General features: G+C 44.1%; 1 protein-coding gene across 3 annotated transcripts in view; it reads left to right on the forward strand.

Moving 5' to 3' along the window:
- Window positions 1-13,319, forward strand: part of RNF186 (ring finger protein 186) — a 34,236-nt gene that overhangs the window by 14,687 nt on the left and 6,230 nt on the right. For 2 of the 3 annotated variants that reach the window (XR_011254126.1, XM_069575105.1), the window contains exons 2-3: window positions 8,284-8,608; window positions 11,153-11,258. The gene's annotated coding sequence lies outside the window, so the exon portion shown is untranslated. Of the gene's footprint in view, window positions 1-8,283; window positions 8,609-9,177; window positions 11,259-13,319 lie in introns of those variants that run through there. The other variant, XM_069575106.1, reaches the window with a different exon arrangement.

The raw sequence follows: 13,319 nt of genomic DNA on the forward strand, positions 1-13,319 counted from the left end.
TGCTGGAAAAGATTGAGGGCAGGAGGAGAAGGGGACGACAGAGGATGAGATGGTTGGATGGCGTCACTGACTCAATGGACATGGGTTTGGGTGAACTCTGGAAGTTGGTGATGGACAGGGAGGCCTGGCGTGCTGCAGTCCATGGGGTTGCAAAGAGTCGGACACCACTGAGCGACTGAACTGAACTGAATCTACAGTCTGACTCTACGTATTTGCTTATTTGTGGTGTTATAAATGGAATCAAGCAATATGCGGCCCTTTCTGTCTGGCGTCTTTGGTTTAGCACGGTGTTTTCAAGGTTTCCCCAAGCTGCAGCACGCGTCACTATGTCATTTATTGTTATCGCTGACTAACCTCCCATTGTATGGGCATTTCACTTTTTGTCTATCTATTATCCTATTCCCCAGTGATGCGAGTGGTAAAGAGCCCACCAACCAACGCAGGAGACATCAAAGATGTGGGCTCAATCTCTGGGTCAGGAGGATCCCCTGAAGGAGGGTATGGCAACCCGCTCTAGTATCCTTGCCTGGAGAATTCGATGGACAGAGGATCCTGGTGGGCTACAGTCCATTGGGTCGCAAAGAGTTGGACATGACCGAAGCAACTTAGCACAGTACATACACATTCATCAGATACTGGACAATTGGGTTATTTTTACTTTTTTGGCTGTTATGAATAAAATGCTACTCTATCATTCATTTATAGATATTTAGGTGAACATCAGTTCAGTTCAGTTCAGTCGCTCAGTCGTGTCCACCTCTTTGCGACCCCGTGGACTGCAGCACACCTCCTTGTCCATCACCAACTCCCGGAGTCTACTCAAACCCATGTCCATTGAGTCGGTGATGCCGTTCAGCCATCTCATCCTCTGTCGTCCCCTTCTCCTCCCGCCCTCAATCTTTCCCAGCAGCAGGGTCTTTTCAAATGAGTCATTTCTTCGCATTAGGTGAACATATTTGTATGCAATTGCTGAGTCATATGGTAATTCTATGTTTTATTTTTTAAAGAATTGTCAAAATGTTTTCCAAAGTGTCTGCAGAATTTTACTTTCTCACAAGCAGTGTAGAATGGTTCCAATTTCTCCACATCTTCCCCAAACCATAGTCATTCTGCTGCTGCTGCTGCTAAGTCACTTCAGTCGTGTCTGACTCTGTGCGACCCCAGAGACAGCAGCCCACCAGGCTCCCCCGTCCCTGAGATTCTCCAGGCAAGAACACTGGAGTGGGTTGCCATTTCCTTCTCCAATGCATGAAAGTGAAAAGTGAAGGTGAAGTCGCTCAGCCGTGTCTGACTCTTAGAGACCCCATGGACTGCAGCCCACCAGGTTCCTCCGTCCATGGAATTTTCCAGGCAAGAGTCCTGGAGTGGGGGGCCATTGCCTTCTCCAATAGTCATTCTGGTGGCTGCTAAGTGATATCTCATTGTGTGTTTGGTTTGCCTTTTACTAATAACTAATGAATAAATTCGTTGTTCCATGACCAGTTCTAACTGTTGCTTCTTGACCTGCTTCTTGACAGGTTTCTCAGGAGGCAGGTAAGGTTGTCTGATATTCCTATCTCTTATTGCCATTACTTTGAATGAATATGTCATCCCATTGCCCTCTGCCCTCCATGGTTTCTGATGGGAAATCAGCTGTTACTCTTGTTGAGGGTCATTCATATGTGATAAGTGCCTTCTTTCTTGCCGCTTTCAATATATTCTCTTTGTCTTTGGCTTGTAGTGGTTTGATTATAATATGTATTGGTGTGAAACCTTTGAGTTTCTCCTTGGAGTTTCTTGGATGTGTAAAATGTAGTTTTCATCAAATTTGAAAAAAAAATTCAGCCATTGTTTCTTCTAATACTCTTTACATTCTCTCCCCACTCTCCTCCTGGGACTCCCAATATTCATACCTTGGTACATTTCATGATGTTTCACAGCTCTCTGAGACTCTGTATGTTTACCTTCATTTTTTTTTCCTTTTTGTTCCTCCAACTGACAATCCCAGTTGACTTATTGTCAGGTTTGCTGATTCTTTCTTCCACCTGCTCAAATCTTCCAGTCAGCCCTTCTAATGAAGTTTTCATTTCAATTATACTTTTTGACTCCAGGATTTCTATTTGGTTCTTTTTAAAAATTTTCAAATTTTTAAATATTTTTATTAACATACTGTATTTGGTGACACATTGTTCTCACGCTTTTCTCTATTCCTTTAGTCATAGTTTCCTTTAGTTCATTGAATATATTTTTAATATAAATTTATTTATTTTAATTGGAGGCTAATTACTTTATAATATTGTATTGGTTTTGCCATACATCAACATGAATACACCACAGGTGTACACGTGTTCCCCATCCTGAACCCCCTCCCACCTCCCTCCCCATCCCATCCCTCTGGGTCATCCCAGTGCACCAGCCCCGAGCATCCTGTATCCTGCATCAAGCCTGGACTGGTGATTCGTTTCACATATGATATTATACATGTTTCAACGCCATTCTCCCAAGTCATCCCACCCTCGCCCTCTCCCAAAGAGTCCAAAAGAATGTTCTATACATCTGTGTTTCTTTTACTGTCTCTCATACAGAGTTATCGTTACCACCTTTCTAAATTCCATATGTATGTGTTAGTATACTGTATTGGTGTTTTTCTTTCTGGCTTACTTCACTCTGTATAATAGGCTCCAGTTTCATCTACCTCATTAGAACTGACTCAAATGTATTCTTTTCAATGGCTGAGTAATACCCCATTGTATATATGTACCAGAGCTTTCTTTTCCATTCGTCTGCTGACAGCATCTAGGTTGCTTCCATGTCCTGGCTATTATAAACAGTGCTGCGATGAACATTGGGGTACATGTGTCTCTTTTGATTCTGGTTTCCTCGGTGTGTATGCCCAGAAGTGGGATTGCTGGGTCATATGACAGTTCTATTTCCAGTTTTTTAAGGAATCTCCACACTGTTCTCCATAGTGGCTGTACTAGTTTGCATTCCCACCAACCGTGTAAGAGGGTTTTTTCTCCACACCCTCTGCAGCATTTATTGCTTGTAGACTTTTGGATAGCAGCCATTCTGACCGGCGTGAAATGGTACCTACCTCATTGTGGTTTTGATTTGCATTTCTCTGATAATGAGTGATGTTGAGCATCTTTTCATGTGTTTGTTAGCCATCTGTATGTCTTCTTTGGAGAAATATCTGTTTAGGTCTTTGGCCCATTTTTTGACTGGGTAGTTTATTTTTCTGAAATTGACCTGCAGGAGTTGCTTGTATATTTTTGAGATTAATTCTTTGTCAGTTACTTCATTTGCTATTATTTTCTCCCATTCTGAAGGCTGTCTTTTCACCTTGCTTATAGTTTCCTTTGTTGTGCAGAAGCTTGTAATTTTAATTAGGTCCCATTTGTTTATTTTTGCTTTTATTTCCAATATTCTGGGAGGTGGGTCATAGAGGATCCTGCTGTGATTTATGTTGGAGAGTGTTTTGCCTATGTTCTCCTCTAGGAGTTTTATAGTTTCTGGTCTTACGTTTAGATCTTTAATCCATTTTGAGTTTATTTTTGTGTATGGTGTTAGAAAGTGTTCCAGTTTCATTCTTTTACAAGTGGTTGACCAGTTTTCCCAACACCACTTGTTAAAGAGATTGTCTTTTCTCCATTGTATAGTCTTGCCTCCTTTGTCAAAGATAAGGTGTCCACAGGTGCGTGGATTTATCTCTGGGCTTTTTATTCTGTTCTATGGATCTATATTTCTGTCTTTGTGCCAGTGATGACTGTGGCTTTGTAGTAGAGCCTGAAGTCAAGCAGGTTGATTCCTCCAGTTCCATTCTTCTTTCTCAAGATTGCTTTGGCTATTCGAAGTCTTTGAATATATTTAAATAGCTAATTCAAAGCCTTTTTCTAGTAAGTCCAATATCTGGGTTTTCCTCAGGAAGGATTCTATAATTGCTTTTTTTCCTTGTGTGTAGGCTATACTCTGTTGTTTATTTGCATGTCTCTTGATTTTTGGTTGAAAACTGGACGTTTTAAATAATATAATGTGGCAATTCTAGATATCAAATTGCTCTTCTCTAAGGCTTACTGTTGATATTTGTTATTGTTTTTGCTATTGCTATCTGTTTCATGACTTTTATTAACTAATTCTGAGAAATCTTTATTTGTTGCTGTGAGTGGCAACTGAAGTCCTTGCATAGTAACCTTAATGGTCAGTTAATAATTAGACATTTCCTTAAACACTAAGAACCTGTAAGTCTCCCAGTCTTTGCCAAGGGGCTTTATGTATGTGCTTTAAGATTTAGCCAGACAGCTGACAGCTTTCCCTTAGTCTTCACTTCCTTCTTGTGCAGATCCTGAAGGACAAGCTTAAAGAAGAGCTTAAGATCTTTCCAAGTTTTTCCTGAGCACATGGATAACCACAGACTCACAGCTCTCACATGCACGTGGTTTCTGGGTTCCCAGGAAAATGCCAGAGCTATTCACAGCCCGACAATTTTATCTCATTCCCTAACTTTTCCTTTCAAGCTTTTTGTTTAGCCTGTTGCTTATCCCAACTGTTATTCACTACCTTGGGTAGTCACAAGGTTCGATAGTTCCCTCTAAGTGTTTCTGACAAAGGCCTTTGGAAAAAAGGACTTTCAAACTGGGTGAAAGTCAAATAAAACCAGCCTTACAAGTGGGGTCTTCCAATTATCCACCATTCAAATCAGATAATGGCAATTATCTGAGAGTAATATTCTGAAGGCTCTCCAGCCCTATTGTTCCCCCTCTATCAACTTCCTGGCTGCTGCTCTCTACTGAGATTGTGAGCTTGTAATTTTCATGGCTACCACAGAGCTAGAGAGATTGGTGGGGCTAGCATACATTAAAATACCTCAGGAAATTCCCCAGTGGTCCAGTGGTTAGGACATGGGCTTTCATTGCCATGGGCCCAGATTCAGTCCTTGGTTGGGGAAGTAAGATCCTACAAGCCATGCAGTCAAAAAAATACCATAGAACTTATTATTCTTACTAAGATTTAGACATCTTTTTTGAATAAATGTTCCCTGCACTGCTTCAAGCTTTTGGTTAATTTCCAGAGCTCTGAAAAAAAAATTGATTCTGACCATTTTTGCCTATTTCCCTTTTGCTTTTATAAAGGCAAGACATTTCAGATGTCTTTACTCTGACGTTTTCACTGACATCACCTTGATTTCCTAATTTTTCATATATTTCTATATTTGGGCAATCTTTATTTAACACAATACCTCGAGCATACCACCCCCTCAACCCTGTGCAGATATCTCCTCATGCCCCTAGGCTCTGACATTCCATGCTAGAATACCCTACTCACTCTGTTTGGGCCCCCACCGCACACACCAAGTAATACTGCACGCAAATATTCTCCTCTCCTTGCTCGCCTCTGGCTCCCTGGACCTGTGCGGAGCCACCCTCCCTGTCCTACTCCAGGTCAGCGCAGCTTCCCATCCCACCTCCTACCGCTGCAGACACCTACCTTGCTCTACCTCACGTAATGATCTGAGAACTAAATTATTCAGGAATACGAGGTGAAAGTGAACCGTTTTCTTTCTAAGAAAAGAGAACAAGGAATTGGAGCAGCTGAGTGACTTGTGCAAAGACACAAAACAAGTGAGGGCAGGGCAAGGAACAGACCTGGGTCAGCTGACTCCTGGTAATTCAGTTCCTTTTCCATTATAATCGCTAAAATCAATGGCTGTTGTTTGACTGAACACTTTCAGATTATTCAGATCTCAGCATAATTGTCACTTCCTGACCACGCAATCTAAATAACCACCCAGTCACTTATGACCATGTCACCCTGTTTTAATTCTCCTTATTTCCCTCATCACTGACACTTTTCTTCATTTGTTGTCTCCAAGCACAAGGACTGTGTTTTTCTTATTCACTACTGTGTCCTTAATACTTAACCCACTGACTGCTTCACAGTTGCTTCATATGTATTTGCTGGACAAATGAATCCCTGGTGGTCCAGTGGCCAAGACTCCACACTCCCAAGGCAGGGAGCCTGGGTCCCCGGTCAGGGAACTAGATCCCACATGGCACAACTAAGACCCGGCTCAGCCAAATAAATGTTTGTAAATATATGAAATTATTTTTTAAAAAGAGAGTGGCAGTAGAATGCAGAAACCCCTCCAAAACGAAAGGGATTTAGGATGAGGCATGGAAGAAGGGTCTGTAAGCAGCCATCTGGACCAGGAGTCCAGCTGCCCACCTCCACACCCAGCAGCATAAGGGCAGTGGGAGGGAAAACAGCCGCAGCTCCAGAGGGCAGCAGGGTCAGCAGCGTCCCAAGCAGGAGCCAAGGTCCTGTCCGAGCACACCAGTGATGGGATCTTCCGGGGAAAGAATCAGGATACAGGGATTTTTGCTGATCACCAGTTGTGAATTCCAGAGGGCACAGCGGGAGGTGAGGAGGGGCAGAGAAGGGACAGATAAGGGCATGATAGAGCCTGCTGGAGGTTATTGCACCCAAGATAAGGGGTGACCTGGGAGTCTGGAGTCCCAGTGATTGTTGACAAACACCAGGATAAAGGGCCTCAGGCAATGAGTCCTGGGGCTCAAGACAGATGGCTGAGGCCAGATGGAAATGGTGGGGGGTGCGAAGGGGTGTTTGGGGCTCCCTCTTTATCTGAGGGGCCAGTGTTCCCTCTCATGCCCGGCTATTGACGGAGGAATCTAAGTCAGAGTGGGTAGTGGGGAGAACCAGATTTCCCTGCTTGCATCCTGGCTGCTGCTCCACCTCTTTGTGACCTAGTTGTCTCACCCATAATGTAGAAATATTTATCTACAATGACTAATCTGTGTAAGCCTTCACAAATGGCAGACTCTCATGAGAGTGACGCAGTCCAGCTCATTTTTAGCCAGACCTCCTCGGGGCTTCTCAGTCATGTGAGCCAAGGAATGGCCTTTCTTTGTGGGCTATGCTAGCTTGAGTTGAGTTCTTTGATTCTTACGACTAAAAGATTTCTGGCACAGACTTTATTTCTATAATAGGGAAGAACAAATCTGACTCCATAATGGATCTGTTTCTTTTGCTTTACAAGTTAATCACTAAAGGGATGTTGCCTAAAAGCCTAAATTATACATCAGGGCCCATCTTTGGGAACCCTGCCTCCCGTGTAATGAGTGTTAAGCTAAAATACATTTGTTCAGCTCACAGGAAACATCCTGACCAGGCCCGCTTATGAATGACTGCGGAAAGGAAGGGTTGAACACACCCCCTCCAGAGTCTGACTTGAACCAGTAGATGTTTGACCTTACTCCCATACTGTTTTTTTTCTTTGCCACAACGCTCAGCATGCAGGATTTTAGTTTCCCAACCAGGGATGAAACCCATGTCCCCTACAGTGGAAGCTCAGAATCAGCAGCATCCCGAGCCAGAGCCAAGGTCCTGTCGGACCCCTGGACCACCAGGGAATTTTCCCTGTCCCTTCTTAATATAAAAGAGGGCTGAATTAGAACTCAGGGGAGATGGTTTTCTGGGACACCAGCCCACCATCTGGGTCTGCTGGCTTTCTGAATAAAGTCTCTCTTCCTTGTCCTTACAGTCTGTCTCTTAGCTTACTGGCCTGCCATGCGGTGAGCAGCACCAGCTTGGGCTCAGTAACATTTTGATCTCCATTATGCAGATGAGGAAGCTTAGAATCAGAGAGGTTAAGTTGGCTGCTCGGAGGCACACAAAGATTTGAACACAAGTCCATCTGACCTGCCAGTCTGCTCAAAAATAGCCAAACCACCCCAACTCAAAGCCCAAGTGCCCAGGATCTTTTATTATTTCTAATCAAGTGTCTTCCTCCCCAGGGGACTCTGCAAAGGCCAGGACTGGACATTTTGAGAGTAAAGGGGGACCGGTTTGGCAACTCCCCACCTTGGGTGGATCACCCTGGAGAGCAGTTTAGTGAGTCACAGGCCACGCCTGAGAGGATTAATTTTCACATGGTCCAGTGGTCCGGATCCCAGGTCCACGCTTTCTGGAATGTGGTGGGCAGAGGACAAGAGGAGAGGTGTTCTGATGGGCACATGTCGTATCCAGGACGGCCCAAGCTGAAGGAGGCAGGAGCCCAGGGCTTTAGCCTCAAGAAAGGGGTGCTAGTTACACTTTCCCTGCCACCCTCACCTCCCGCCCTATACAGGCAGGCCTTATTTTACCGCACTTCACTTTATTGTGCTTCGCTGATAATTTGTTCCTTAAAAACTTAAAGGCTCCTGGCAACCCTGTATCAAGCAAATCTACCGGCACTGTTTTTCCAACAGTATTATTTTTTAATTTGGTTATGTACATCTTTTTCTTTAGTCACGTACAGTTGTGAGAGCTGAACCATGATGAAGGAGGGGTGCTGAAGAATTGATGCCTTCCAACTGTGGTGCTGGAGAAGACTCCTGAGAGTCCCTTGGACAGCAGGGACATCCAACCAGTCAATCTTAAGGGAAATCAACCCTGAATACTTGTCGGAAGGACTGATGCTGATGCTGAAACTCTAGTATTTTGGTCATCTGATGCGAACAGCTGACCCAGCAAAAGTTCCTGATGCTGGGACAGATTGAGGGCAGAAGGAGAAGAGGGCGTCAGAGGATCAGATGGCTGGATGGCATCACCACAGCAATGGACGTGAACTTGGGTAAACTCCAGGAGATGGTGAAGTACAGGGAGGCCTAGCATGCTACAGTCTGTGGGGTCGCAAAGAGTCGGACACGATTGGGCGACTGAACAGCAACATTCATTGCACGCTCGACAGACTGCAGTATAGCATAAATGTAACTTTTATACGTGCACAGTGAAACCATAAAATCCTTATTGCCATATTTGTTTCAGGGCAGTTGTCATTTTAGAAATGTTTTGGAAAATATTCTGGAATCATTTCTAAGAAACGCATAGAAGTGAAATATAAATACAAAGAAGAAACATCAGACTTCAGGACTAGGGAAACCCTTAACTAGACTTAGGGGTTGAGAATGGACTGCAGGACCACATCTCAAATGTTCTAGTCCAGAGTTGCTGTGGTTGAGCTGCCTGGTGGCCAAAGCAAAATGGGAAACTACAGTTATGAGGTTCAGAATACTTGAGTCATGTGGACAGACACAGACTGCCTCAGAGGAAACAAAACTTTTCCCAGCACTTAGCTCAAAAAGAAAATTTGTACACGTGTGTACAAATGACCCTGAATGGCATCATACATACGTGTCCCTGGCCACATCCTTGACTGTACAGGCTGTAATGGGTTTCTTAAGCCTATTTCCTGGAGTATCTTTTGAAGAATACAACAAAACAGTTCCAAATACAACTCAATGAGAGCCTTTAGAAAGTAGAGTCAAACACAACTTTCTAATGACTTCGCTTGATCCCATAGCATTTCCTAAACTGTGTTCCTCAGAACCCCAGAGTGGTACTCAGTAATAAGTGTTCTTTTAGAGCTCCACAGAAAATAAATTGGAGATAAAATCAGGATTAAACAAAATCAAGCAAGTTTTTTAACTGCAGAATTTCTAGGAGTATTTAATACTCAAGTGTCCACGTGACTCTCTAATTTCAGGTGAAGGACGGATTGTTTTCCATATTCATGGACCCCCCTCCCTCCACTTATTCCTAGTTTTTTTCAGAAGTGCCTTTTAGAGGCTCGCAGAGGGACTGCCCTGGTGGTCAAGTGCTTAAGAATCCGCCTTCCAATACAGGGGAGACAGGTTCGATCCCTAGTCAGGGAACTAAGATCTCACATGCCACAGGGCATCTAAGCCCATGCGCCAAACTAGAGAAGCCCGCACAGCGAAATGAAGACCCAGAGGGTGAGGACGAGAACTTCCCACAACCTGCGAGATGCTCCGTCTTCACCAAGGGGGCCGGGGGTGCTCCCTGGGAGCCCAGGCCAGGGGCAAACGTGGGGTTCCCTGTGACTAGCTGCGTGGAATTGAGGGAGCAGCCAAGGGAATGCAGACTCAAAGACTCACCGGATGTGCCCCAGGAGGCAGTCAGAAGCGGGTCAAGGGAGGATTCCAATCAGGGGTTAATTAGAGCCAGCCAGAGAAACGGGGGAGGGTGGGACAGGAGAGGAAGTTCAGAGCCGGCAGTGAGAAATGGGTCTAGAGCCGTTCCAGATTCAAAGAAAGTGTGATCTTAGGGGCTTGCTGTCTGATTTCCATAACCCCAGGCATAGATGCATTGGGATAATTCTGAGTCAGACAGAAGTGGTTGCCTCTATTGCTCATTAGCTGATGGTTCCGAGCTTCAGGTCTTAAATCCAAGTCTGGGACCCGAACCAGCAGATGATCCTCGGCCAAAATGGCCGATTGAGGAGATATTGTGCATACTTGCAAGGTTGAAAAGGCCAGCTATAAAAAGTCGTGTCCCAGAATGCACACACTCTGAAAGTCACAGGACTGTCAGTACCAGCGGGGAATGGAGACAACCTGAATAGCCCACTTGTGGGAACTGATCAACTAAAAACATCCTTAAAGTTTATTTTCTAATTTAAAAAAGTGTTTTGTTTTGTTTTGTTTTTACTTCACTTTGAAGCATGTGGAATCCTAATTCCCTGACCGGGGACTGAGCCTGTGGCCCCGCATTTGAAGCGCACAGTCTTAACCGCTGGACAGCCAGGGCAGTCCATAGACTATAATACTTAAATACAACAAGATACCATACAACCTTCATGAGGATGTGATGGTGCTAATTAGTCTGGGAAAAGATATATGTAAACTATTCATTAAAAGTACAGATTACCAAAATATAATAGCAGAGCCCCATTTCATCCAGAAAAAAGATTTTTTTGTATAGGCATGCACAGAAAGAAGGCTAAGGGAAGATATCCAAAATGAAAACTGGTTCTCTGTGGGCTGAGAGACTGCGGGTTATTAATATCTTTTTCTTTACATTCATCAGTAATTTTTTTTTTCATGAAGCATGGATCTGTTTTTACATAATTCTTTTTTAAAAACAAGTGGGAAATTCTTTAAATCCATCAGTATTCCTTTAGCTTTTTTTTTACAGTAAGAATGTATTTTTTTTTACATAATTATTTTTTAAAAGCAAGCGGGGAAAGCACTCCGTGTTTCCGACCTCCGCAGTTGGTACCCGAAGCCCTCCCTGTCTCTTGCGTGACCCCTCCCTCTCCACCCTTATCTTCATTATCCTGTTTTCGTCATTTTGGTTCCAAATCCTGTTCCTCTAGATCCCCGACCCAACCACCCTCAGGCACACAGACGCTTCGAGAAGGATGGAGGCACAGCCAGCCGCGTTCCGGGGAGCACAGAGGCGGGATATTCGGGACTAAGAAGGTGAGTGAAGAGACCAGCCCGCCTGGGGTTGAGGAGGGGAGCGGGGGTGTTTTGCTGGAACACAGCTCTCTGGGGCCACCGGGGTTTGCGGTGAGAGTGGCTTGGCCAAGATCAAGATCAGAGGTCAGGCAAGGGCCAGGCCAGTTATCACTGACATCAGTGACTCATGATCTCACTGCCCTGTCATGTCTTTGCCAGTGAATCTGATACAAGATTGAAAGCTCACATCAGAAGTGTCTTTGTAGGGCAGGGGTCTGTGGTTACCTGCATGGTGGGATTTCCAAGATGGTCTGTCAAGAGACCTGGCTCTGGTTTCTCCAACTCACAGCAGACTCTGAAACTGTAACCGCACTGAGGCTGTCCTGCTCAAACTCCTTATACCCCCCAGGGCTGTGTGAAGCGCAGGATGGAAGAAACTGCATTACAAAGGGCGGAAAAAAATGTTTTACTGAGAATTAATGAGTTCACATTTGCACAGAAATTTTAAAATTATATTTTACTTGAAGATTTGGAAGGACTCAATTTTCTTTTTAAAAAATTCATATTGGAGTACAGTTACTTTACGATGCTGTGTTAGTTTCTGCTGTAACAGCGAAGCCGTCAGTTCCGTCATTCAGTAGTGTCTGACTCTTTGGGACCCCATGGCCTCCCCTGTCCATCACCAACTCCCAGAGTTTGCCCAAACTCATGTCCATCAAGTTGGTAATGCCAGCCATCTCATCTTCTGTCATCCCCTTCTCCTCCTGCCTTTAATCTTCCCCAGATCAGGGTCTTTCTAATGAGTCAGTTCTTCGCATCAGGTGGCCAAAGTATTCGGTCTTCAGCATCAGTCTTTCCAGTGAATATCCAGGACTGATTTCCTTTAGGATGGACTGGTTTGATCTCTTTGCAGTCCAAAGGACTCTCAAGAGTCTTCTCCAACACCACAGTTCAAAAGCAGCAATTCTTCAGCACTCAGCTTTCTTTATGGTCCAACTCTCACATCCATACATGACTACTGGAAAAACCATAGCCTTGACTAGATGGACCTTTGTCGGCAGAGTAATGTCTCTGCTTTTTAATATGCTGTCTAGGCTTGTCATAGCTTTTCTTCCAAGAAGCAAGCATTTTTAAATTTCATGGCTGCAGTCACCATCTGCAGTGATTGTGGAGCCCAAGAAAATAAAGTCTGTCACTGTTTCAGTTGTTTTCCCATCTATTTCCCATGAAGTGATGGGACCAGATGCCATGATCTTAGTTTTTGAATGTTGAGTTTTAAGCCAGCTTTTTCAATCTCCTCTTTCACTTTCATCAAGAGGCTCTTTGGTTCCTCTTCTCTTTCGGCCATTATGGTGGTGTCCTCTGAAAATCTAAGGTTATTGCTATTTCTCCTCGCTATCTTGATTCCAGCTTGTGCTTCATCCAGCCCAGCATTTCGTATGATGTACTTTGTATATAAGTTAAACAAGCAGAGTGACAATATACAGCCTCGATGTACTCCTTTCCCCATTTGGAACCAGTCCATTGCTCCATGTCCAGTTCTAACTTGCTTCTTGACCAGCATACAGATTTCTCAGGAGGCTAAGGTGCTCTGGTATTCCCACCTCTTAAAGAATTTTCCACAGTTTGTTGATATCCCCACAGTCCAAGGCTTTAGCGTAGTCAATGAAGCAAAAGTAAATGTTTTTCTGGAATTCTCTCGCTTTTTCTATGATTGAACAGATGCTGGCAATTTGATTTCTGGTTCCTTTGCTTTTTCTAAATTGAGCTTGAATATCTGAAAGTTCTCTGTTCACATACTGCTGGAGCCTGGCTTGGAGAATTTTGAGCATTACTTTCCTAGCATGTGAGATGAGTGCAACTGTGCGGTAGTTTGAACACTCTTTGGCACTGCCTTTCTTTGGGATTGGAATGAAAACTGACCTTTTCCAGTCCTGTGGCCACTGCTGAGTTTTCCAAATTTGCTGGCATACTGAGTGCAGCACTTTCACAGCATCATCTTTCAGGATTTGAAAGAGCTCAACTGGAATTCCATCACCTCCACTAGCTTTGTTCATAGCGATGCTTCCTAAGGCCCATTTG

The sequence above is a fragment of the Ovis canadensis genome, chromosome 2, assembly GCF_042477335.2.
Source record: "Ovis canadensis isolate MfBH-ARS-UI-01 breed Bighorn chromosome 2, ARS-UI_OviCan_v2, whole genome shotgun sequence".
NCBI lineage: Eukaryota > Metazoa > Chordata > Mammalia > Artiodactyla > Bovidae > Ovis > Ovis canadensis.